Genomic DNA, 24,871 nt, shown 5'->3' with positions numbered 1-24,871 from the left:
GTTTAATGTACCCTTTTATGGCAATATTGCACACAGGGTTCCTACAATGTATCTAAAAGTCTGGCGAAAATAATTTTCCTGGTCTGTATAGGTATTAAAATGTATATAAAATTGAGATTGGAGACATAATTCTTATTTATAAAAAAGGTCAAATGTACAATTTTCAAGAATATGAAGAGAGTTTTATTTTGACTTACCCATTTGTTGTCCAACGCAGTGATATGACGTCTGTCTCGCAACTTTTTAGGCCTCTTAGATCCGGGTTTTGAAATAGTTCTCAACAATTTAAAACGTAATGCGTAAAACAATGTTTAGAAAACTCTAATTTCAACTGTAGACTTTATTAAATGTTTTAGCATTACATTTATATAATTTACTGATATTGTTATTTTTCTATATTGCCAATTTGCAGTAGTCATAAACATAATCTTATTTATTCAAATTAAGTTATAACTTTATTATTGGTGTTATCTTTCTGTGAAACTACAGTCTAACCTGGAAATTCACTAAACACAATACCATTGCAACTAAGATAAAAGTGATCCGTACGTCTTCAGGATTTTTATATATTTAAAGATATCTCAGTTACTATTCAAGGTATGACTATTAGTAGATAATAAAAAATAACAATTATTTATATTTTTTATCCTATGTCCACTCCAGAAAAAGTCCAGTAAAAGTATTAAATGTTATGTAGGTTATTATTTGTTATATGTCTCTTTTAAATATTTCCTTTCTTAAAAAAAAATGTTTTTATCATTGTACTTCCTGTAATAGTTCCCAAAGAAAGGCTTTGTACTGTAAGAAAAGGCACATAGTAGCCATCTTGGAATTTTAGGTAAAGTTGGCAATCACCATAACGCACACAAGCAAACATTCTAATACATGTTTTTAAGGAAAGGTCCAACTTTGTTCAAGAAACAGAGGTGTCAGAAAAATGTATTTAATAAAATTGTAAGTAAAGTTTTCTAGGGTTAAACTGGCTCCTTTTATATTTACATTACCGTACAGAATAAAACCATTACCTAAATTTAGAGTAGGATAATCAAGTCCAGCCAAGTTATAGCTTTTAAAACAGTGCACTTTACCACTCTGCTGAACTGAGAGCCAACATGATTCCTTGGTTTTGTCACTACTTGTGGAAAATACAAATAACAAAACCCAACTACTTGAATGTCCAGCACATTGAAATGTAAGCCAGGAAAAGTACGGAATTGTGAACCACGTTGGAACGCTGTGCACAGAAATGAATGTTTAGCTCTTTTCTGAGTGTGTTATTAGGAAATATTATTCCGCCTAAAGGGGAATGTGTCTATTTAAAGTTAAAGCAGACACCTCGTGTTGTAGCTGATCTCCTCAGTGAGCCCTGGGCTATGATCGCGCTGTCACACAGCCTGTCGGAGGAGCTTGTTCTGGTTGCGTGTACCAGGGAGGATATGAAAGCTCCATTTCCCCCTCTCCTGCCAATCTCCTGGCACACAGATAGAGCCTGGCGCCTCAGCCTGGCAGCGGCCCATGCTTACAAAATGGCCGATTTCTTGTCTGCCAGCTGTCTCCCTGAGCCAAGATGGCGCTCGCTCGTCTTTCTAATGCCCGCTGTTTGCCATCTGCCCCGTGAATGTTAACGGCTATGCAAAATATCTTGTAATTGCTTTTGCATGTGCGAGATACTTAACCCCTCCCCCTCGGCTGTAAATAATGGCGGGAGCGTAAAAAGGAATAAAAGAAAACGCAACCCTGGCCAATTGCTGATTGAATACACAGCAGGAACAATTAGCAAATGAATGTTGTTACGCTGCTTTTGATTTTTCCTTTAAGCTCACCTTATTGTGCATGCAAATCACCGATGCTGCTCCACCGCTTTGGATGCTAGCTTGAAAAAACGCAGCAGCACCTTGTCTCCTTCTGAGACTTCGCTCCTGTGTCTCCTCATTGTGCCATACGTGACATCTGTGGTTGGCTGCATCACAAGGGTGCCCTGCCTCCTGTGACAGGCAAAAAGCCCACACTGTAAAGGAGAAGGAGAAGCAGAGGGTGAGGCATAACATAATGACCTCATTAGCATGCTCGGCACTCCTTGCTATAGGCCCCGGTGCTGTGCAGCGCCGTGGGACCCACCGGTGTACGCCCTTCTCACAGCACTCAGCATGCAACATTGTGTTCTCCCCACACAATGCGGCACTTCATACAGGCTTTATTACGCCTTGTCAAAGCACAGGGTGGGGGTGGGGGGTTGAGATCAGCGGTATCAGTGCAGGGGAAGCAGGATCTGGGTTGTGTACGTGGAGCAGGGGATGTCTTGGTGCTTAAAGGGTTTTAATGCGGCGTTAGTGGCTCTCATAGATCCTCCGATGCAGCCGCTGCGCCTTGACATATGTGTGTTTATGTTTGTATGGGTGTCTCTGTGGCTTATGGCTGAGTGTGTTTATGCAATTGTCTGCTTCATTCTCAGCTCCCGTGGAATCTCTGGCTGCTTTCACCTGTCACTGCTAATTAGTGCAAAGGGCTGATTTGGGGAATTGTCTAGGTCCTGAATCCCGGCCCCTCATCCACGCTGAAGACTTGCTGTTTGGCATCTGCTCTTAGCCTGAAGTGGGCTAGCTTCAAACGTCACACAAAGAAGAAGCACACTTTTTGATCACTTAAAACTTAATCCTTTTTCTTTTTTCATTATTTCTTGAGCTTGCATTTAGTATGCTATAGTGTGCTATAGCTAGGTGTTAGCGACTACAATTAGTGCACACAATTTTGAGAGAATCATTCAAACAGCCCTTAAGAGATCTACGACTGTTGAAGTGCGTGTATTTTCTTTCCAACTTCAAAACCAAACATGCTTTACTGTGCATTTTGAAGCATCCATCCATCCATCCATCCATTTTCTGTTCACCCTTGTCCCTAATGGGGTCGGGAGGGTCGCCGGTGCCCATCTCCAGCTACGTTCCGGGCGAGAGGCGGGGTACACCCTGGACAGGTCGCCAGTCCGTCGCAGCATTTTGAAGCATGACCACAATAATTTATTTTCTTGTAAACTAGGCTGTAGATTTCCCCTATCAGCTGTCGGGTACCTGCGCTCAAGTAGACTGCTCGTTCCTCTTATCGCCTCCTCTATCAGAACCAGAGCCGTTTTAATCAAGCTTCTCCGTCTAATCAGCCCACACTGACACAAGTTAAGCTGAGTTTCATCTGAGCTGGTTGGTGAATAAGAGCCAACACTAAACTAATGTGTGTCAGCCTGGAGAGGCTTCAAGCCCTCTGTGTTGCTTTGTTGGGATAAGGAAGAAGGGGATGGGTAGAATCAACACTTTATAATTAACCGTCATTTAGGATAAAACAACAGGAATCTTAAAGTTTTGCACATTAAAAGTTTACTAAACGTGATCAATCACTAATTGTTGGCGGTTGGCAGAATTTCTGACACAACATGGACAAATGGTAAATATGTTGGTCTCAATGTTAAAGGGCTTTATTCAACCTTATGTTCATGCTCAAAGCTGCACTTTCCCTGTCAAACATGATCTGAATATAACATTTCATAATTGCTCAAACGCTTCGTCATGCCGTTTCTACGTTTAAAGCCCATTCATGAGACGCCAAAGAAAGTTACCAGAGTTCTGACTGCCTCCATGGTCCATCCCCTCCCCCCTCTGTTGCTGCACACTGTCTGTCAGATGACTGAACAAACACCGCTACACTCACTTAAGCTTGCGTCTCTTTGGAAATATTTCCGTTTGCAGGCAGTGATGGTGTGAAAATGAGAAGAAGTGGTGCCAGCTCATCCCTCTTTTTCATTTCACACAGTTTGAACACTTCAGCTGATAAGCTGCACGTGGCTGTGGGTTAAGCAGCTAAATGCAGGCGGGCGGCCCAAATAATTAAATAATTAATAATTCCTCTTGTTCTGCTTGTGTCATCCTGGAAAGAGAAGAATAACAAAAATTTTCAATAGTCTGGGCACTTTAGGCTTATTCAAAAAATTTTCTTTGTCTTCTTAAATGTGTTAAATAAAACTAAGATAGATTGTTTTTTCCTACAAGTGTAGTGACTAATTAGTTATTTTGCTTAAGGACCAATAAAGACATTTCTTTTAATTATTATTTTTAATTAAAAGCAGTTACATCATACATTTTTGATTGAAATCATGTAAATACCACGAAACATCACTTTTTTACTTTAGCTTAGCTTATCATGAAAATCTCATACATGCCAGGAACCACCACATACATGCAAGCTGCATGAACACATGCTCACACTCATCCACCTGTCTGTTCACGCCTACATGCAGGGAGGAAGCCCTCCAAAACACGGAGCCCTGCTGAAAGCTTTTACGCTAATGACAGTGGCTGTGTGTGGGCGTGCGTGTGTGTGTGTGTGCGTGCGTGCGTGTGTGTGACTATGCTACTGCAGTTATTCATAATTCAATACACAGAGCACGTGCAAGACGAACACACCTTGGATTATGTGGACAACATTTCAGGACCTTGAATGTATGGTGTTTATTTGGCGGTTGGAGTTTAAAACTTCCATCTATCCATCCATCCATCCATCCATCCATCCATCCATCCATCCATCCATCCATTTTCTGTTCACCCTTGTCCCTAATGGGGTCGGGAGGGTTGCTGGTGCCTATCTCCAGCTACGTTCCAGGCGGGAGGCGGGGTACACCCTGGACAGGTCGCCAGTCTGTCGCATGGCTGGAGTTTAAAACTTGCGGATTGAAATCCTTAAGGTGTTTTGCTGGAAGCGTCCCACACTGTTAATTTTAGATTTCATCACCTTTTCAAGTTACTATCATTACCAACGTTTATCTTCTGCTAAATCTATTCAGCGTGGCATGATTTATGTGTCTGTTTTAAAATATAAGCCCTCATGCTCAAGAGGAAAGCACCTGAATGCTACTGAGCCACAAACAGTCAAAAGGTTTTCTTGGGTTGTATAAAACCAAGAATATTGAAGCATATTTTCACAGATCGACTTGAGTGTTGGGTGTTCATTTGTGCGGGTTATTGTCATCCAGTCCACTGCAGCTTTTCTCATTCTGTCTGCCCCTTTGCTTTTTATTTGCTTAGGTATTGATTGAGTGTGGTGCACCCTCTGAAGTAATAGTTGCTGAAAGCATTTACAGCCATCACTCAATTCATCCTGGGCTGTTTCACACATCTCTCTTCCCACTGGTGAGACCAAAGGGATCTAGTTTTTTGGTTTTTTTTACTCAAATCCCACAGAGTCAGATTCACATGTTAAAAAAGTACATCTTTGCATCAATTCTGCTCATATTACAGCATATCCCTGGGAGATTTAGATTAGCATTATTGTTTTATATTATAGTTTGTTTCTAATAGGAGATGGGATAGGCATCTCCCAAAAGATAATAAAAGAATAAAATAGAGCATACGCTTAGAAAAATATTTGATCTGTTTTAAGTTTACATTTTGTTGAAAGTGGCATGTCTGGAATGATTTATAATTGGTGGAAAATTTCTTTAAGGGCATTGAAGGTTTGTGTTTTAGCAGTTTATCTTTAGTTATGAGGTTTTATGGTTGAAACACTTCTTTCTCGTCCTCCTAATTTTTAGCCTTTCTCCTCAGATTCTCTATGAGATTAAAGTCGTGACTCTGCTAGGGCCTGTCCTTCATTGCAATATCACTTCCAGAAACAAGTTGGTATACTTAAGGAGACAAAATAATTACAAAACAAAATAGTTAGCATCTTATTTCAGCAGCCTCTTTGTGTAATATCTTTAAAATATTAGACCTCCTGTCGTCTGCTGCTTAAAAAAAATATGCCCAGTCGCTGTTGTGAGTTTTCAGAAATGGACGATCGGATTGTTGTAATGGACGCAACCAGCGATTCAGCTCCTCAGCCAATCAACAACCGACAGTCTTCTGAGGTCACGTTTTCAGTCTGACATGGCATGCTTGGAATCCCAGCTAAGTAGGCGCTGGTAAAGGGATTGGTACCAGTACCTACTGGTACCACGTAACTGTACAAGGGTTTCCGCTTATACAGTTACGTGGTAAAGCCATTTCAAGCTGACCTGAGTAGGCACTAGTGAAAAAGGGCAATTAGTGAATTGATTTAGGTAAATGCATTACATTTTCTAAAGTATACAAATGTACTGATATGACCATATCAGTACATTGATATGAAATACGCTCTCAAGTATTTCTTTAGAAAGTAGATAGCAGCCCTGTTATTCTATAATGACATTTTTTATTGCCTTTAAGGGCTGTGACCATATTATTTCCCTCATCAATATGCACACATCTACTGCTTATTGTGGTTTTGTGTAGGGATGGTATGGATGAGGGTTGCTTTGCATTAATCTGTAAACCACATTCCTTTAACCAAAATAGTCATCTATGACTGTTCTTTTAAGTGTGGCAACTTTTACACTGAAGAGGGTTGCTGCTAGCACACTCTGCTACAGATTGGGTACCGGTAATTTGCTTTTGCTTGCTTTGAAAATAGATAAAATTCATATTTTTTTATTCAGCAAACAATTATCCGATATCATTCACCAGCCTATTTACATTTGTGACTCTATTCCATGATGTTAAGCTTTATTTTTGGATTATATCATTTATATATACAGTACAGACCAAAGGTTTGGACACACCTTTTAATTCAATGAGTTTCCTTTATTTTCATGACTATTGACATTGTAGATTCACACTGAAGGCATCAAAACTATGAATAACACATGTGGAAATATGCACTAAACAAAAAAGTGTAAAACAACTGAAAATACCCCTTATATTCTAGTTTCTTCAAAGTAGCAACCTTTTGCTGTGATTAGTGCTTTGCACACACTCTGCATTTTCTTGATGAGCTTCAAGAGGTCGTCACCTGAAATGGTTTTCACTTCATAGGTGTTGCCCTGTCAGGTTAATAAGTGGGATTTCTTGCCTTATAAATAGTCATGAAAATAAAGAAAACCCATTGAATTAGAAGGTGTGTCCAAACTTTTGGTCTGTACTGCGTGTATATATATATATATATATATATATATATATATATATATATATATATATATATATATATATAATAGGGGTTAGCACCAACATGATGCATAGTAGACCAAACCCATTTCATTTCACTGGTGCTTGAGCACGTTCTTTAGGTGAAACTACCCATCTTAGGAAGTAATTCCTGAATCAAGTGTGGGCTGCCGTGCTTTTCTCGTAACTCCAACGCCGAGCCCCCAAGTCTGATTATAGACTCAGGGAAAAACAGTCAGGCATTTATCCAAGTCACTGATTATGTCATTTCAACAGGCTGCAAACACTCAGATGGGCTAGACAGCTCCGAGGGGGGAGAATTATGAAGCTGGAGTGGAATGGAGGCTGTATGAAAAGGAAATGAAAATGGAGTAGTGCCGTATGTGTGATTAAACTGCCTGCTCGCCAAGCAAAAGGCCACGCTGCTGTGCTACACGGGCCCAGGTCTTGGTCGTAATGAAAATGTGAAGGTGGTGGGGTTTGAACCCCCTGCCGAATGACGTGTATGAGCCTTCACGCTCACATTGTTGCATGTACATTATACGGCGCGCTTGTGTGCTCAGGCTGAATAGATTATTGGGGCCATGGAGAGAAACTGGCAGATGGAAGCTGAGGCACAAACCAGAAAGGAACATTGCAGTGTTAGAATAAGCAAAAAAGAAAAAAAAAAAAGCCTCCCAAATTTAATCGAAAAGGAAAATTGTTATTTTATTTTAAACCGCTCACTATGGTGTTGTTTTTTTTATTTTTACTTTTTTTCAGAGACAGGCAGCCACATAAATATTAAGCCTGACAATTCAAATGGAGAGGCAGCGCTTCGGTCAGAGGAGGCGTGGGAACAAGCTCCACGACGAGGGAGGGGGTTGTGATTAGTTTGCGGCTAGACACCCCAGCTGCACTGACTTCCATTCAGAAATAGGTTAAGAAGGACCTCAAGGGTCAAGGTTAGAGGGAGAGGGGGTAAAGGGGTCATCATCACGGCGTAGAGCAGCGTGCAGTGTTAGTCTGCCTCTCGCTGTTTGGCTGCCTCTGTGTTTGCTTATTTTATAAGCTGCTTCATATTACCTCGCTCCGGGGATGAGCAGAGTGGGGAGGTAAAAGGGGAATCCGAACCCCTTCAGTCAGCCCTTTGGCCAGTCTCCATTCGGCCCAGAGCCAAATTGTCCCAGATATCAGTCGCCTCAGCCCAGTTGAGCCCACGGTCAAACACCTCCCACCCCCCCGAACCGAACACGGTCAAACCAAGTCAGACGCTTTGACAGCCCCTCTTGTCTGTCTCAGTCTGCTGCCTTCTGTAATTTAACATGTCGGCTCAGGGTTCATCGACTGTGCACGCCTCCGTCAGACATGTAGCTCTTTCATTACATGCATCACTTTTGAATGCTTTGACTGGATCTTTGATTTGAAAAAAAAGAAATTGTCCAAATCAATTTATTGGCATTTCATTGCAGGCTAATTTGCAGACATCAAAATAAGACAGGGATTCTCTGGGATTTAAAACATAGTAGCGGGAAAAAATAATCAAACAGTTAGAAAAGAGAAACCAGAGATAAATGAAACCGATACAAGACATGATTGCAAATGTGTAGTTGAACATTTTAACAGTTAGAGGGCGAGACTGTTTTTTGCACTTTGACAGTTCTGCTTCTCATTTTGGTGTTTTGCTCGCCTGACGGCAACACTTCAGAACTCCTTCTGCGACTCTAAAACATGTCATGGAAAGAGGGTAGAGATACTCCAGTGACCTTCTCATTGCCCCACACTTTCCTCCACAGTGCCCTCTTGTCTGCCATATCGCACAAGGAACACCACATTTAAATGCATTGCGTCAACATACTGTCAACCACAGCCCTGCTGAAGGTTGTGAGGCTCGTTGCAAGTGATTGTTTCAGTTTCCTCAGGGGGTTCAGTTCCTCCTGGGTGAATTTCACAATCTCGTTGGTGTTCTTTGACCACATCAGATCACTGGAGGTTGATAATCTTACGGATCTTTTATTGGCCTTGACTGGTGATCACTGGAAGCTACAAAAACTGTTTGTTTTTGCTTAACCTAGTGTGTAAATGCACTATGCATAAGCATGAGTTACCAAGTCACATTGACAATAACGCTCTTCAATGCAGAAGAGAGTTATTGTCACTAAGTAAGAAAAGACTTAAAGTTAGGTTTATTTCGTAACAATGAGGTGTTTCAAAAAAAACCTAGAGGAAGCAGAGAAATGCAACTCATTGAAAGAAAATTATTTTCTATGACATGTTGAGACATATCTATGGCTTAGGCTGTGCGACACCAGGAAGGCTATTACACAAAGATGCTTCGTCTTATCCTTCCAATCTCAGCTTTTCAAATGTCATCAATCTTTTGAAATTGTTCGATTTTATGTTGTTTCACTTTGTACAGGGAACAATGCTAACTAGTAACTCAGGTAATCATTTTGTCTTTGGAAATAATCGCAAATCCTCTTCTAGAGTGACTTTTCTTCCCTACACACATTGTGTGATATTGCAGCCCTGCTCCTACTACAAATATTGACTTCCCCATTATAGCGTGGGGGTAGTAAAAGGTGTTTCAAACTGTTTTTATATGCTCCTGTATTAGCGTTGTTAAAGAGAGTTCCAGGTAAAAGTTTTATAAAACCCACAGATTGGAAATCTGCCGCAGAATTCTGATTAGGGCGATTCAAATATCTATTTTCTTTGCTTCATAGTTGTTGGTGCTGAGGGTTTTGTGCTCAGGTTCTCTTCAATTCAATGATCGGTCTGTTTTGTTTTGTCCATGTCAAGGACAAAAAAAAAGTGATCAGTGATCTGAATTTACCATTCAGAACACTGATGGGCTTTGTTGTTTCTCCAGCACATGTATCACATAGTCTTAATAAAATCACTCGGTGACTCCTTTTAGGTGAAATTTAGTTGGTTCTTCTTCCATCAAATCATTCAGCGGCTGAGCCTGAGAGTTGACACTCACTACGCACATAGCGTTTGAGAATCAACAGCCCTTTAAGAGGAGGGACGCCGCGCTCAAGGGGAGGAGAGGAGAACGACGGGTTGTGGAAAAGTGAGGAAGGAAAACAGAGGAGAGAAATGTAGAGGAGCTCAGGCACCAAGCTAACATGCGCAGCAGTTGCCTGCTTTCTTTCTCCACCATGGACTTATGCTTCATTAGAGAGTCTGAAAGAAGGACCCTCTTTCCCTCACCACCTCAATAGACCAGTCCCCCTTCTCCTGGACAGCCTGGAGGGTTTCCCCTCTACAAAAACCCACCTCCCTCGTCCTCGTTTCCCCGCACGTTTCTGCCCCCGTCTTCTAATCGTCTCAACTCGCTCTGAAATCAAGCTTAGTAACAGCAGTTTTGTGAGCCCCTCTGGTCCAAATAATAAAAAAAAAGAAAAAATCCCTAACCCTCCTGCTTCCTCCACTGCCGCCACCGCCGCCCCCTCCTCCTATCATCCTCCGATCCCCACAGGCTCCCCTTCTCTGCTCATTCACTCACCTTGGTCAGATACACCACCCACCCACTGCTTAAATCCCTATCAGCATGTCAAGTAAATGTCTGCCCAGCTGGGGTTGACACACATGCACACCCACACACTCACACACACACATGCTAAAATATAAATGCACTACACACACAATCTTTTGCTTGCTTCTGGGGTTTAGCCTTCCTCCCTGCTGACCCTTTTCACCCCTGTTTTGCTCTCTTCCCCTTCTTGCCGTCTCTCCTTCCCCCTCCTGCTCTCCTCAGGCAATGATCTGACAGGATGGTTTCGTTAGCTGACTATATCTGCAAGAGGTTTATCGCAGCGCTCCTTCTGCTACCTTCCTGTTTTGCTTTTCAAAATTAAAGTGACTTTCTCCATAAGAAAAACCTGCTCTTCACCCAGGGCTGTGCTCAGGTTTACATTTGATTAAAATCTTTTTAAATGTTTTTTTATTTTTTTATGAGTACTGAATGCAATTTTTTTTTTTTTTTTTAAGTGATATTCTTTGGTATTTAGACTGTTTTATCTGGAAGGGTACCAAAAGGACAGCTGCTGTTGAAAGAAAACCATTAAAATTAGCATTTGTAGTTTTCCACTAATAATACAGGAGACGGATAATATGTGAAAGGAGCTGTCCTGGTGAGATTAGATTAAAATTGATCTTTTAAGCCTGCATCCAAAATGTTATGTGCCGTGAAAAACTAAAACTACACATTGCCCTGGATGTGGACATTTTGTTGGCAGCATGTTTTTCTGAGGATGTTTTTCTTCGGCTTTCAAGACAGCAGTTCTTCACTGGAAAGAGTTAAATATGAGGCAATCCTGGGAGAAAGCCTTTTTAAACGCTTTGGATGAGGACAGGAGAAACACCTTCCCTAAACTTGCAGCCAGAGCTACAATGAAATCAGAGACCAGAGCTTATTGATGATTAAGCAATGCCCAGATTGAAATCTGATTGAAATCTGGCAAGAATAGAAAATTGATGCTCTCCACCTGATGTGACTGAACAAACTGGTATTTTGCAAAGAAGAAGGGGCGAAAATTGAAGTCTGTAGGTGTGAAAAGTTGGTGGAAACATACGGCAATTCAATTTGTATCTTCAAGTTCAACAAAGACTATATTCAGGGGGGCTGAATATAAAACGCGCCACACTTTTCACGTTTTTAGCTTGTAAAACATTTTAGAAAGCATGATTCGTTTTTCTTTGGTGTTGCAAATATAGGCTATGTTTTTTCGGTCAAGTCGTAAAGATCCTAATAAAAATATATCAAAGTATGTTGTTATAACACGGTAAAATTTCAAAATGTTCAACGGTTTTGATAGGTTAGCAACAGTATTTTAGATTTTTATTAGAAAGAAAACATAAAACTATCTTCCTTCTACTTCACTTCCCAGTGAAGCACACTAAAGTAGGAGTCTGACTATTGTAACTTATTGTATTACTGGTCTGTGCGTTAAGAATCAGAATTGTGTTTTACAGTTACCCAGGAAATTGTTTCATAATGTCAACAAATACCATTGCCCTGTTTTCTAATTTATGTTTATTATAAAACCTATCGATCTTTTACTAACATCTATAAATTTTAAAATTCCCATATGTGAAATACTTTCATACTTGTTAAAATCACATTTACAATCTACAGAGGAAAGGTTTTTACTGTTCCTGTACACGTAAATATACATACTATAAGATTCTGTGCATAAAGATAGTTGGGTTTTTTTGTTTTTTTGCTTTTACCATCGTGCCACAACATTCTGCTTCAGGACTCATTGTTTTGGGGTTTTTTCTTGTTTGTTTTGTTTTGGGTTTTTTACTATGAATGTGTTTGCAGTTTATATACTTTATTTCTATTTTTACAATAAGGAAGGCCCATTGTGACTGAGCCTCCTGCGGAGTAGATAAGGCGCACCGTCTCTCCTGATTCTTCTGAAGAAAAAGTGACGGTTTCTCCACTCTGAGCAGCCGTCCCCTCCAGCGCACCCTCCTTACAACCGTTCCTTTACTTTTTTGAGGACAGTGATGAGCTCAAAGCGTTCTCAGCAGCACTTCTGTCAACATGCCACCATCGCTATGTAAATGTATTCAGATGCATTCTCTGCCCTCTGCAAACCATCATGCCTGTGTTGATGTGGCAGCTGTAGGCACATCCTCCGCCCCCCCTTTTTATTTCAGATAGCGAAAATAGCAGCACGTCCGGTGACGCATACAGTGAGGTGAACCCCTACTAATGTGTCTGAGAAACCCTTTTAAATCCATTGTTTAACAAATGTGCATTTTCTCGCCTTTAGCCGTGTGGACCCCTTTTGTCGTTTTTGCTTTTTCATCAGGCACTCAGCAGACAGCATTGGAACAGCGAGAGTGGGGTCCTTGCTGCGTATGCATGGCCAGAGGGGAGAGGGAGGGGAGACTAGGGGAGACATGCATGCACATTTTCATCTGAGTGGGTGCTCCTCGCCGCAGCTCGACACTCCGCACATACTGCGATGTTCTCTGAGTGCATCCTTATTACACTCACACACACATTATGCACACAAGGAAGCTGTGCTGCTCTGCTCTGCCTCCTCTCTAACGTTGTGAACTTGTCTCAAGTTCATTGCCATTCGTTTCACTGTCATCTCAGAAGCCCTGGGAGACTGACTAAGTCTCCAGCACAGGTTTCTCAAGCAGGGCCGTGTTTGGCACACCCACACACACACGCACACACACAAAAACACATGCTTATGCTCGTAACAAAGCTATTGTTTCACCTGCAGGATGACTGTGGTCCTCTGGGTAAACATGTGTGCTGACTGTGTCAGAGGACACAGGGACAAGGAGCAGTTTGTCAGTGACCGGGTTGTGCTGCACTCAGCAGCACTCAAGTTCACTCTCCTCTGCCCGAGATCCGTATTTGCCGAGTTATTTTGGTCGAATAATAGCAATATTCACACTTGGCTTAATTACGATTTGCACGGCAAACTATTCATGCCACTTGAAGACATTTAGGTTTTATTTCATTCTGTAAAGTTCAATATGTTTTATTTTTATTTTATGTAAAAGACCAACATAGAGCGGAACATAACAGTGAAGCTGAAGGAAAAGCTCAGATGAGATCAAAATGGCTTACAAGCAAGACATCATGGTGGTGCTGCTGGCAATGCAACACTGTATATCACCCTATATGTCATCTTCCCCACTGGTGGTGGCAGTATCATGCTGAGGGAATGCTTAGCTTCAGGAGAGACGGGGAAGCGAGTTGTCGTTGATGGGAAGGCGGGTAGAGCGAAATGCAGGGCAAACCTCGAAGAAAACCTCGAATACATGTTGTAATTAACCATTATATTTAAAAACTTAAACTTTATATCAAAGAAGTAAAAATTTCAACGCTTTGCAATAAAAGAAAATGGAAGACAAGGGGGTGACAGTGCATACTTTGTTACCTAACGGTAAAGAAAATGATCAAAAAACCAAAAACCAAGTAATTAGTGCCATGTTGTTCTTAAAGCTTTATGCAAATATTGCAAGAAAACAATTAAAAAGAAATATAAGACTGACCTTTTGAAACAAGAATATTTTTATGTTTAGATGTTCTGCTCAGTTCAATATAATTTTTTTATACATTTGAAAGCCCCTAAAGAGACACAGGTGGCGCCAAAATGTGGCTGATTCACTCAATATCCAGATCTAAATCCATCTGAGAACCTAGATGAGACTCTTAATAAAAAAAACATGGTGGAAACCTACCCCTAAAAACTTGAAATGGAGAAAAGTAATTCTACAAAGTACACTGACTTAGAATAAATTCGTGTTTCACTTTTCAGATTTTACTTGTAAAAGAAAATAAAATAAAATCTTAAAACCTTAAAATCAGCTTAAAGTGTCATGACAAAATATGATCAATGATGAAGACTTTTCCAAGGCACTGCATTTTACAATAAATCAAACCGTTTCTTCTCCCTTATTGATTCTCCTGTGTTTTTTTGTTTTTCCACGTTCTCCTTCTGTCCCAAGAAAACCAGGCTCTGCAGTTTGCTTAGCCGACTCCATAAAGAGGTGCTTTAAAAAGCCGTGTTAACACACTAACAAAGCATTAAATGCAACCCCCCTCTGTGAAGGGGAGGCTCCCGTAGGGATGTGGCGTGGCGCTCCACCGCCAGGCCTCTACCCGGCCTCTTATTCAACTCCTCTGCAGTCACGGTCGCTTATGGTAGGTGGAAGAAGGAAGAAAAAAAATCTCACAATTGAGTCTAGGTCTGATCCAATGACATGTTTTTTTTTGTTGTTTTTTTTTTAATGAGGTGGCTCTATGTCTTTGTTTGGGCACCAAATTCAAGTCCAGACCTGTGCTGCTGAATAAGATGCAAGTCCACAGCCAGGCACAACTCTGCACACACACACACACACACACACACACACACACACACACACACACACACACACACAAACACAAAGGGTCCAGTGTCTGCCGGCACAGTGAATGGCTCTTTACTTACGCCGCTCTTTAAAGAAACATGACCAACATCCGCGGCGCTTCTAACACTTGCTTTAATTAGCGCCAGCAAAGGACAGTTTTTAACGCAGCGTTTGTCGTCCTCTGTGTCGAAGGGCAAAGCCTGAAACTCTTTTTTTTTTTTTTTTTTTTGCTTAGGGTCGTAAGCATTAAGATATTTCTCCTGTTTCATTTTCACCAGTTCTGCTCGTCTTTTGCAGAAAACGCCACACCGTACATCACACGTATAGTTGCACTTGTCATATGGTGCGTATACATCCGAGGTGCTCACCGGTCTGAATGTTTCAGGGCGAGGACTGTCATTAAACTGTCCGCCTGCATCATCGGACTCAAACGTCACCCTGGTCGCTGCGCTTCTCGCTTGGCCCACACACACACACACACACACACACACCCGCACGCATGCGTGCACGCATACACGCACGCACGTGCACGGTTTCACCTGGCAATTGGCCAGGATTCAAATGCACGAGGCATACAGTCTGTCTCCTCACTTTCAAATCAAAACTGCTCCATGATTTTAAAGGTTGATGCCAGCCTCTGCTGATGTTCCTACATGTCAAGACTGCTGCCTATGGCTAACCTTTTCGTTGTGTTATCTGACAAAGTCCTGAAGTCACACTGTTGAAATTTTGTTTCAGTTATGTCCATCCTTAGGAAATCTTTTACGTGAAAAGGGAATCTTACGAAAAGATTTTTCAGTGCTACTCAAAGGCATTCATTCTTTGTACTTTGTCACAAATACAAACTTGAATTGAGTTTTATTGGAATTTTATTTGATAGGCCAACACAAAACGGTGCATAGTTGTGGAGTGTAAAAGAAATGAGACATGGTTTTGCTAAAGCAAATGATATTCATTACCCTTGCCATTGTGTTCTCATTTCCCTTCAGTGCTCCCTTTGGGCTTTCTTATATTGAACTGGATTTCTCCAGTAGCATTCTCAATAGACAAGGGTCCAGACCGTTTGTACGAAGCAAAGCATAGAAACAAGGGACTGGTCAGTGATGGTGGAGGGTGTCTGGAATCAAATCCACAGCTTTTTTTTTGCCAAATGACTCATCTTATGGAGGAGTTTCAGGAAGAGTCAGTGCTGAAAAAAAAAAAGTCAAAAGAAGAGGCTTTTACAGTTTGTCGTAGGCCACGTATCCCCTGCTGTGAAACTCAGTGTTGGCAGTATCGTGCTGTGGAAGCGGGTCTGAGTCGATAGAAAAATGGAAGTCTAAAGGGGAAAAAGGTTCCCCTTCCAGCACAATAGTGAACATAAATCTACTGTGGAGTGCTGTAAGTCAAACCATGTTAACGTTTGGCAATGGCCCAGTCAAAGTTTAAGCTTAATCAAATTGAGAAAAAATGCCAACAGATGCTTTTTATCCAGCCAGCCAGCTCTTGAGCTGTTTGAAGAAGAATAGCCAAACTTCTTCAAAACACTCTTCTGAAGACTTGCTGCTATAATCAGAAGTTTTAATAAGTGTTGACTCAGTTGGGGGCTAGAAATGAAAGCACACCAAACTTTTCCATTTTTATCTGTAAAACAATTTGAAAAGTAAAACCACATAATAATTTTTTTTTTTGCTTATTGCAGAATTATGAACTAGTTTTTGTTGGCCTGTCATATGACATTTTTTGGCTCTTTGATCAAAAAGGGCAAATCCTTCAACAATGTCAAGGCATTTGCATAAAAAGTACATTTTAAGGTTTAAACAAAGAATTAAAGACAGAATTGGGCTCCCACAACATAAAACAATAATGTGATGAGTTGATTTACCAGCCAGGCGGTTGAAGCGCTCTTATGACCTCTCATTCAGCCAGACTTCAGCTGAGTAGCTTGTGTCTGCCCAGAGCCCGTCCCTGGTCCTTTATGAGGTTCTGGTTTGTGATGAAAGGAAATTAGCATGCAGATTAGCAGACATACAGCTCTGTGGATCTAATACGTATAGCCAAAATGAAGAAGTAGACTGGAGTGGGTGGTAAGAGCCTCTCGTTCACCTCTGTGCCTATCCCCCCCACCACCCCCATTCCCGCTCCTCTTCAATGCCTAGTTCCACATGTCCTGTCCCAAATCTTAATGGGACGTCAGATGGACAGCTTCGGCTGAATCGAGCAGAAAGAGCAGCCTTTGAGCCCCCTCGTTTAAAAAAGCACCCTCCCCCCCCATCTCTTCCTTCCTTCACACTGCTAGCACCCACAAGCAGCTCCCCCCTTTCAGTTCTCTGGACTATTCACGGGATGCCAGACACTCTCTGCATAAATTATCTTCGTCTCCCTGGCGTCTCGTCAGCCTGGTCCGCAGGTGTGCCGTCTTTCCGGGATGCTGTCACCTCCGTTTTTTGTTTTTTTTTTTCCACCACCTTCAAGCTGTATCCCAACAACTCAAAAAAAAACAAAAAAAAACCCACTCTCACTACCTCTTCTGCATCAAGCTTTTGTTACTCGCTCACTTCCATCGCTTCTTCCCACTCCCCCGTCTCTCCCGGTTCACCTGCTTTACATTCGCCGCGTCACTTCAACCTTCTTTTCGCATACCGTTGGCGGTTTTCGATACCTAAACAAACCCTCTTCGTTTTCAGGCAGGATATTGTTTACATCTGTCTCGGCGTACGCTGACAGAGCCCCTCTAGGCCTCACAGATGTTGCAATAATACGGGGGGATTAGCAGGCTTAACACTCCGGCTTATTTAGCGAGTTTTCCCGATGGCTTGGCAGCCTCTGATTTTGACCTTTTGTTCCTTGTTTCATTTAGCTGAGATCTCTTTGATTTGGGATTTTTTTCTCTCTCTTCCCTTCTCTCTCTCTCTTTTACAAGCATTCTGATGTCGTTTTACACCGAAGTTGTGCTTCAGGCTATTTTACGCTGCAAAATCTAAATTTGGGTTACCACAGCGATATAAACTTATCATATGTTACATCTTTTTCCTTCTTAATCATACAGTGTTCCCAATTTTTAAATCACCACCTTACAGAATTTGTTTTTTTCGTCTCTATCCTGGCTAAAACAACTGTCTTACGCTGTTGGCTTGCATGTTATTGGCTCCGTTGAACCTCCTTGTTCTCCTCCACTCATCCCTCTAACTCAGCTCTAAAAGATAATTAGATGTTCCTCTCAGACTCAGCACCTCTGCTAGTCCTATTTTATGACCAGGCAAATCTGGCGTGTGCGTGTGTGTGTGTGTGTGTGGGAAGAGAGGGGTTTGGGGTCAATTTATTTTTGTCTGGATCCTAATCCCAAAGGTGATATTAGTCTGGTAGACGGTTGAACCGGCCCTCCCTCCCTGAAAGCACCCAGTTTTCTGCATATGAGTGCACGCCAGCGCTCGCAGCCACTGGGGTCAGGCAGGAAGCCCAGACAGGCTCTGCTTTGACCTTTAACCCCTGGCTGTCTGCTAGCTCCAGGGTCGCACACGGCATTGATAAAGACAGCTGATGGACGCACAAACAAATGTACGAGCACACCCCTCCTCCTGCCGTTAACTTTAACAGTTATATGAGTCTGGGGCGATGACACGCTCCAGGCTGTCAGACGCATGTGCAGAGCTGTTATGATATATATACTCAGAAATTGTGCAGTCCCATGTTTAAAAAATACATCAATCTGCTCATGCATTTGTGTAAGAAGTCCTCTCAGTGTCTGGAAAGAACGTTGAGACGATTTACAAAGTTTCTAGAATTATTCAATTGATCAATTTTTTTCTCTCTCCATATTTCATGTATTTACAGATGCGGTCGGTGAAAGACCACCATGAGGATTAACAATGGGCCCTTTCTCAACATTGGGCCTTAAAACACAAGACAGCACACATGCCTCCTTTAGCTAGCTGCACGGTTAGCCTGGTCCAGCTTCCCACCTACATGATAAGTTAGCTGCACCGTTTGGGGCAGATAATCCGCGTCTTTTCCTTAAGACATCAGGTATAGAGGAGCCGCTTCGAAAGGTGAGTTTAAACGTTAAATTTTTTCTGATGTTTTGTTGTTTTTTTTAATCATCTTTTATTCTGCAGATTTGTCTGTAACTTGCAGTCCGCCATGTTTAAAATCGTGCAATACGACTTTGCTAAAAAAAAAATAAAACTTGCATTTCTATTTTTTTCCCCTAAAAACAGCATTTTCAGATACAGCACCCTGCACTTTCAAAGGCTGATAGAGATAACTAAAAAGCCTGAAAACAATTTCTTTTTTGCAGCAGCAGCAGCACGATTGCACCCAAAAAAGAATGCTGCTATTTTCATTGAGGTTTAGAGATTTTATTTTACCTCTTTTACCAGTATCCTCATGGTTACAAGATCAACTTCGGCCCTCTTTGAGCCTTCTTTGTCACTGTTTCAGTTCTTTTAACATTTTCCATTATTCCCCTGACTCCAGTCGTGGCCTGTTAACCCAGCTGGTTATTTTAATGTAGTTAATTCCTGCCTTACTTGGCACATTCTCTTCTCTCTCCCATTTTCAAGACTGGAATAAAATTACTCAGATCAAAACGGTGAAAAAATATTTGGATTTTTAGAAACAATGCTTAAGTTAGGTCTATTTAGTGAGGATTGTGTGAAGAATATTGGTGCTTTGGATTTTGTAAAAGGAAAACAATTTGTTCATTTCTTTTTTAGGAAAAATATTTTCTCTTAAATTAAAGTTTGACGTTTTTAGTGTGAGATTATGCTACTGCAAAAAAACTAATATTTCTTCCACATCATTAGCAATAGTTATAAAAGGATGCTGTATAATATTTGTGATTGTGAGATGAATAATTTTTCTTGAACCGCAGATTACTGTTATAATATTCTGAAATCTTAAATAAAACTGATACAAATGTGAAATAAAAAGCTGCTGCCTCCTTTGTTTGTTTTTTTCTTTTTTCTTTATTCTTCTAATGTTTCTTTGTATCCAGGAAATACATTTCCTGGAACGCACGTTCAAAATTTATTTTCATGTTCAACTCCAATATTCTTCTTTCTGTTTGACAGAAAGTGATGTGCTAATGTTAAAGTAACAAGTTTCCCCCCCTTTTTTTATATAACCTTGTTCTTCTGCTTTAGTTTATTGTGCTTTGAAGAAATTTGGCCTGGAAAACAATTTGTTTCTGGTGTTTTAAATGATTAATTACCAGAATAATGTCTCATTTTAGAGAAAATCACCCTGTTTCAGCACATGAAGGTGTTAGAAATTATATTTCCTGATATTCCAGTAGAGTGGGACGTTTTGGGAGAACAGTCAGACCCCAGTGGCCTTAATCTGCAGTGTCAATTATGCGTCTTTGTACGTGAACAGCGGGGGCGTTAAAACGAGTTGCTGGAGCTGAAGGAAAGTTTGAACAAAGATGCACATTCATTACCACACACACACTCACACACAGATTCTAGGTTTTTTTTTTGTGGGAACCACACCCCCTTTTGTTTTCCCCTCCCAACAGCCAGTGGAGGCGATGCCCCAATGCCCCCCAGTGTGCTCCACTGCTTTGGCTGAAATGGACTCATCCAGCCCTCCCCTTTGCTATCCCCAACAACACTGTCCCCTCTCTCAGTCCAGCCCCCCCCCCACTGGTCCCGACCTGAAATCATAGCACCGGGCAAGCTATAGCCTCCATGGTCAAGCTGGCATAAAAAGCAGACCTGTATGAGTGCACTGTGGCCCCCGAAAGAAAGCAAGATTATCCCATTCTGTGTGTCCAGTCACCAGTGCAGTATTGACCACGGCGGGCCACCCAGGGAGCGTCCAGCCAGCCGTGAGATGGCCTGATATACATGCTTACTGGCCGTGCCAGATTCCCCCACTCTCACTGGACAGACGCTCCGTTTGCTGGACGCTCCCTAACGTCGCAGAGTGACCAGCCACACACACACACATCTTGCTATGAGCCCACACACACACGCACATCTCGGCTCCCCTTCTGTACAGTAAAAGACATTGCTATCAGGTCGTTTTCTGTGTCCTGTGAGGCGAGGCGGAGGTCAGAGGGAAGGTGGAAAACCTCTTTAATGGTGGGAATGATACCATAACACCTATAGATAGAGTTACGGATCATGTCACATAAACTCTGTATACTGTGTACCAGTCTGACAGCAGGGTTCGCTCCGTCCAGATGAGACAAGCAGAAAGCAGTAGCCTTTGTTGAAACATTTGTCTTTACATCACACCACTTTAAAGTCCATGTTAAGATAACTATAAATAAAATAAAATAAAACTAGTTGTTCTCTTTTATCATAAAACGAATCATTCCGATTGATTTAATCTAAAAGATTTTTCCACACAACCCCGGTATTATTTATTACCTGCCAGTCACAGTGTATTTGTGGTAAATCCTGCGGTTGTAAGAGCGGCCCATTACTGACCTGAATAAACTCTCAGGGGCCTGTTAATTGTCTTGTAATTGCTCAACTGCTTGTTTGTACATGAAGGGCCTCTAATTACATCCTGGTCCGTTAACAACACAAAGGCCTCCAACAGCAGGATGAAGAAGGCCGGCTGGTTGTATAACAAATAGGGACAGTTTAATGACACATGTGTATTCTGTATGTAAAAAAAGAAAAAGAAAAAAGTGCCAAAATCTGATAATGAAACGAATCGCTACAAAGTTACTGATTTAAATTTTTATGCCAAATTGTAACAAACTTATAATTAAAGGGAAATTAAATGAGAAACTTCTCATTTATAAAGTCTGCTAATAATATGTGAAAGGAAATGATAATAAATCTGTAATATTTGTTGATGCAGTAGTGAGTTGTGTCACTGTGTCTAATATGTTTTTGGTTAACCTGCACAATGTGTCTTGGAGTTGATCTGCCTGCAGTTCTGCTAAGGAACCAAAGAAAATCAGGTTGTTCTGCAAGCACGTTTCAGCTTGGGATTGTTGGGTCTGGTGACTCTCATCGTCCTCTTGACAAAACTTTACAGATTCTCTATGGGGATTTTGTCAGGCCAGCGTGCCAGACAGCTGGATTCAACTCTGAATCAGGACACCCATAGATAGAGTGACGGACCGTGACCATGGTCATTAAAGTTTTGGTATGGGTGAGTCCTCCTGGAAAAAACAACAACATTCATCTCTATAAAGCAAATGGAAGTATTAAGTGCCAACGTTTGACTTAATCACCGACTATGGAAACTTGGACCACGAGCAACTTGAATTATGTTCTGCTGAATTCTTCCTCCAACATGCAAGACCTTGGTTTCCAAATGATATGCAAAACTAATTTCTTCGTAAGAGCAGACTTTTTATCATGGAGCTGAAGTTCATCTCAGGTTCAGAAGTGACCTAACACAAAAAATTAGAGATGTGTCTCATGTTCTACATTTGTTTGCATGTGGTATTTTTTAAGCTCCGATTCCAGCCACAGTCCAAGTAAAATTCCTGAATAGGCTCTGTTCACAGTCCTGCTAAGGCCGTGGTTTGTATTTTGCGCACCACACTTTTTCCTTCCACTTAACTTTCCGGCTAATGCTTGAATACTTCTTTCGCGGTGACCGTGTTTGGCTTACACTCCTCATGGATAGTGTCAGTGAAAGTCTGCTATACAGCAACATTTCCCATTATTTTATCATTCATAACATTGCCATACCATAACGCATCTATATTACGAAACAGCTTTATGTAACATTCAAATTTAAAAATGAAAAAAAAAATAGTTAAATAACTTTAAGCTATAATCATTAAAACTACCAGAAGTAAATACTGAATATTTTACTATCTTATTTTTATTTTAGAATATACAGTCATATTCAATGAATTAGAATATTATTAAATAGTTCATTTATTTCAGTAACTCAATTCACTGAGTGAAACACATTATATAAATTAATTACACACTTATTGTTTTCAAGCCTTCAATTCTGTAAACTGTGATAATTCTCCACCTACAGCTGATCAAAACGCATCATTTAAGATTAGAATAATACTTCAAACCAATGAAAAAAACATTTTGATACAGAAATTTGGGCTTAAAGAAAAGTAGGTATAATATCTGCTTAAAAGTTATTTTCAAAAGGTACTTTTAATCTGACAAACGAGCCTCATCGAGACGCTTATTCTCATTTTTTGAAAATGACCACGAATGATTTTCACTGAATTGCTATTTCATGACATTCAGATTCACTGATGTATGTTTTTGAACGAAAGCTGATCTAGTTTGCTGTCAAACTGAAAGAGAATGCTGCTATTAATTAATCTGCCCTCCAGTTTATTTTATTAAAGAGACAGAAATGAAATATAAAGGATGCTGTAACTGTGAATGTTTCTGTGTGCATGCACAGGATTTGTTATGTTGGGGGTTGGTCGGGATCAGAGGGGTAGGAGGTGGGGGGGCGGGGGATTTGGGGGAGCTGCATTAAAAAGTCCGAGAACTTGGAGTCTAGTTTGTCATGCTAGCTGCAGTAATGCCATTGAATGTGGACACAGGGAGCAGAAGGTTCACAGGACCCTGGCTATTCTCATGCAAACTGCTCTTCTTCGGCTGTCCACCCACCGCACTCCCACCCACCGTCCATGGACGTGTTTACTTATGGAAACACGCTCAGTGAGACGGCAGGACAGGATGTCCCAGTACTGTAAAAATACATAGAAAAATGTTGGGGGGTTTTTAAAGTAGAAGATATAATGCAGAACACTACTAAGTTGTCCTTCACTTATAAAAAGTCAAAACATAAGGTTTCAATGCAGTAAAAAAATCGAGAAGTACAAAGAAAAGAAAGACAGCTGTACATTTAAAAAAAAAAACAGTCTGCATTAACTAATTTTTTTCACACCCTGAATTGGCACTCTCAGGCAAAAAGAGGCAATGATTTGACCTTATTCACTGCCAGGTTGAAATGAATAATTACGCCACTGCACGTTTCAACAAAGAAAACAAACATCCAGCCACACATTTCTATTCTGACATGTGTTCTTAAATCAGCACTTCGCCCTGTTTCTCCTTTTTGCTGCTTGCTGTGGCCTGCGCCTCCCATCTGATTCACCTGATCGAGAGACTGGAGGACGCCGCAGCTCATTGGGTGTTAAAATCTGTTTAAAATGCCAAGTGGTGAAAATGTCAGGTGCAGCACGAACACACGGCAACCTATACATTTACCCTCTTTAAATGCAAAAAGACCACATGCAAATGAAGAAATGAAGACGTTAACCGCCTCCAGGCTTGAAAAAGTGAGAAAAGCTAGCAAGCGCACACACACAGTTTTATGCGTGTGCTTGTGTGTGTGTGTGTGCATGTGTAGGTGCCGAGATTAATGTGCAGAGATTTATGCACACTATAGTTTCCAAAGCAAGGATAGAAGGAGTCTCCATTTGTATGTGTGTGTCAGTGTGTGCCCTCCCTCTTGCACTTGGAGCTAGCGTTTGATTGAGTGAAGGCCAGTGCAGTCTGAACACTCCCTCTAATGGAAGAGAGGAGCCCAGCAGCTCAGTAATGCACTGACCTCAGAGCTTTTACAACGCTGCCAACCGATAAGTGGCAATATGCTGGATCTTATAAAATTAACAAGACCGAGAAGGTGGAGGAGAGAGGAGAGAGAGGGTCGCCGCGCGAGGGGTCCTACAGTACTTGTAAATATCATCATGTATGCAGAGAAAGACTGTAGCTTATGGGTTTAGGGTCACAGAAGCACAATTAGGAATTTACTCATCTGTTTTGTGGGGATTTTTTTAGAGGTATTTTATAGGGAAACGTTTACAGGCTCCCTTTGTGTTTGATAAAACTCCCTCGGAGGCATTTTAATACCTCTGAATTTATGATAAGCTTCCTCTGAGGCTGCTGCTTGGGAGGCTGATGCAGAGCAGACCTTCAAAGTGCATGGCAACCAGCCAGCCTGGCTTCTGCAGGGCACCACAAGAAGTCGGAGCATCTTCGCATCCGAGTACATCGGTTTACCGCAGATCAAATAACAGATGTGTCTTATTTCCTGCAAAAATTACCTTGTAAATGTAG

At 41.3% G+C, this 24,871-nt stretch overlaps 2 long non-coding RNA genes across 3 annotated transcripts in view; one reads left to right on the top strand and one right to left on the bottom strand.

Annotated features, from left to right (window-relative positions):
* The window catches only part of LOC114151277 (uncharacterized), a 51,598-nt gene extending 31,804 nt beyond the window's left edge, over window positions 1-19,794 (top strand). For both annotated transcript variants that reach the window (XR_003596909.1, XR_003596908.1), the window contains exon 4: window positions 18,684-19,794. This is a non-coding gene — a long non-coding RNA (uncharacterized LOC114151277). The remainder of the gene's footprint in view (window positions 1-18,683) is intronic.
* Window positions 7,017-18,677, bottom strand: LOC114151278 (uncharacterized). Its single transcript, XR_003596910.1, has 2 exons — window positions 16,735-18,677; window positions 7,017-16,059 (listed from the first exon to the last, which is right to left on the bottom strand). It is a non-coding gene; the product is annotated as an uncharacterized LOC114151278 (long non-coding RNA).
* Window positions 19,795-24,871: the final 5,077 nt, after the last annotated feature.

This window comes from Xiphophorus couchianus, chromosome 9 (genome assembly GCF_001444195.1).
Source record: "Xiphophorus couchianus chromosome 9, X_couchianus-1.0, whole genome shotgun sequence".
Classification (NCBI taxonomy): Eukaryota; Metazoa; Chordata; class Actinopteri; order Cyprinodontiformes; family Poeciliidae; genus Xiphophorus; species Xiphophorus couchianus.
Note: the sequence above shows the minus strand (reverse complement) of the source record. Positions and strands in the feature narration are given on the sequence as shown.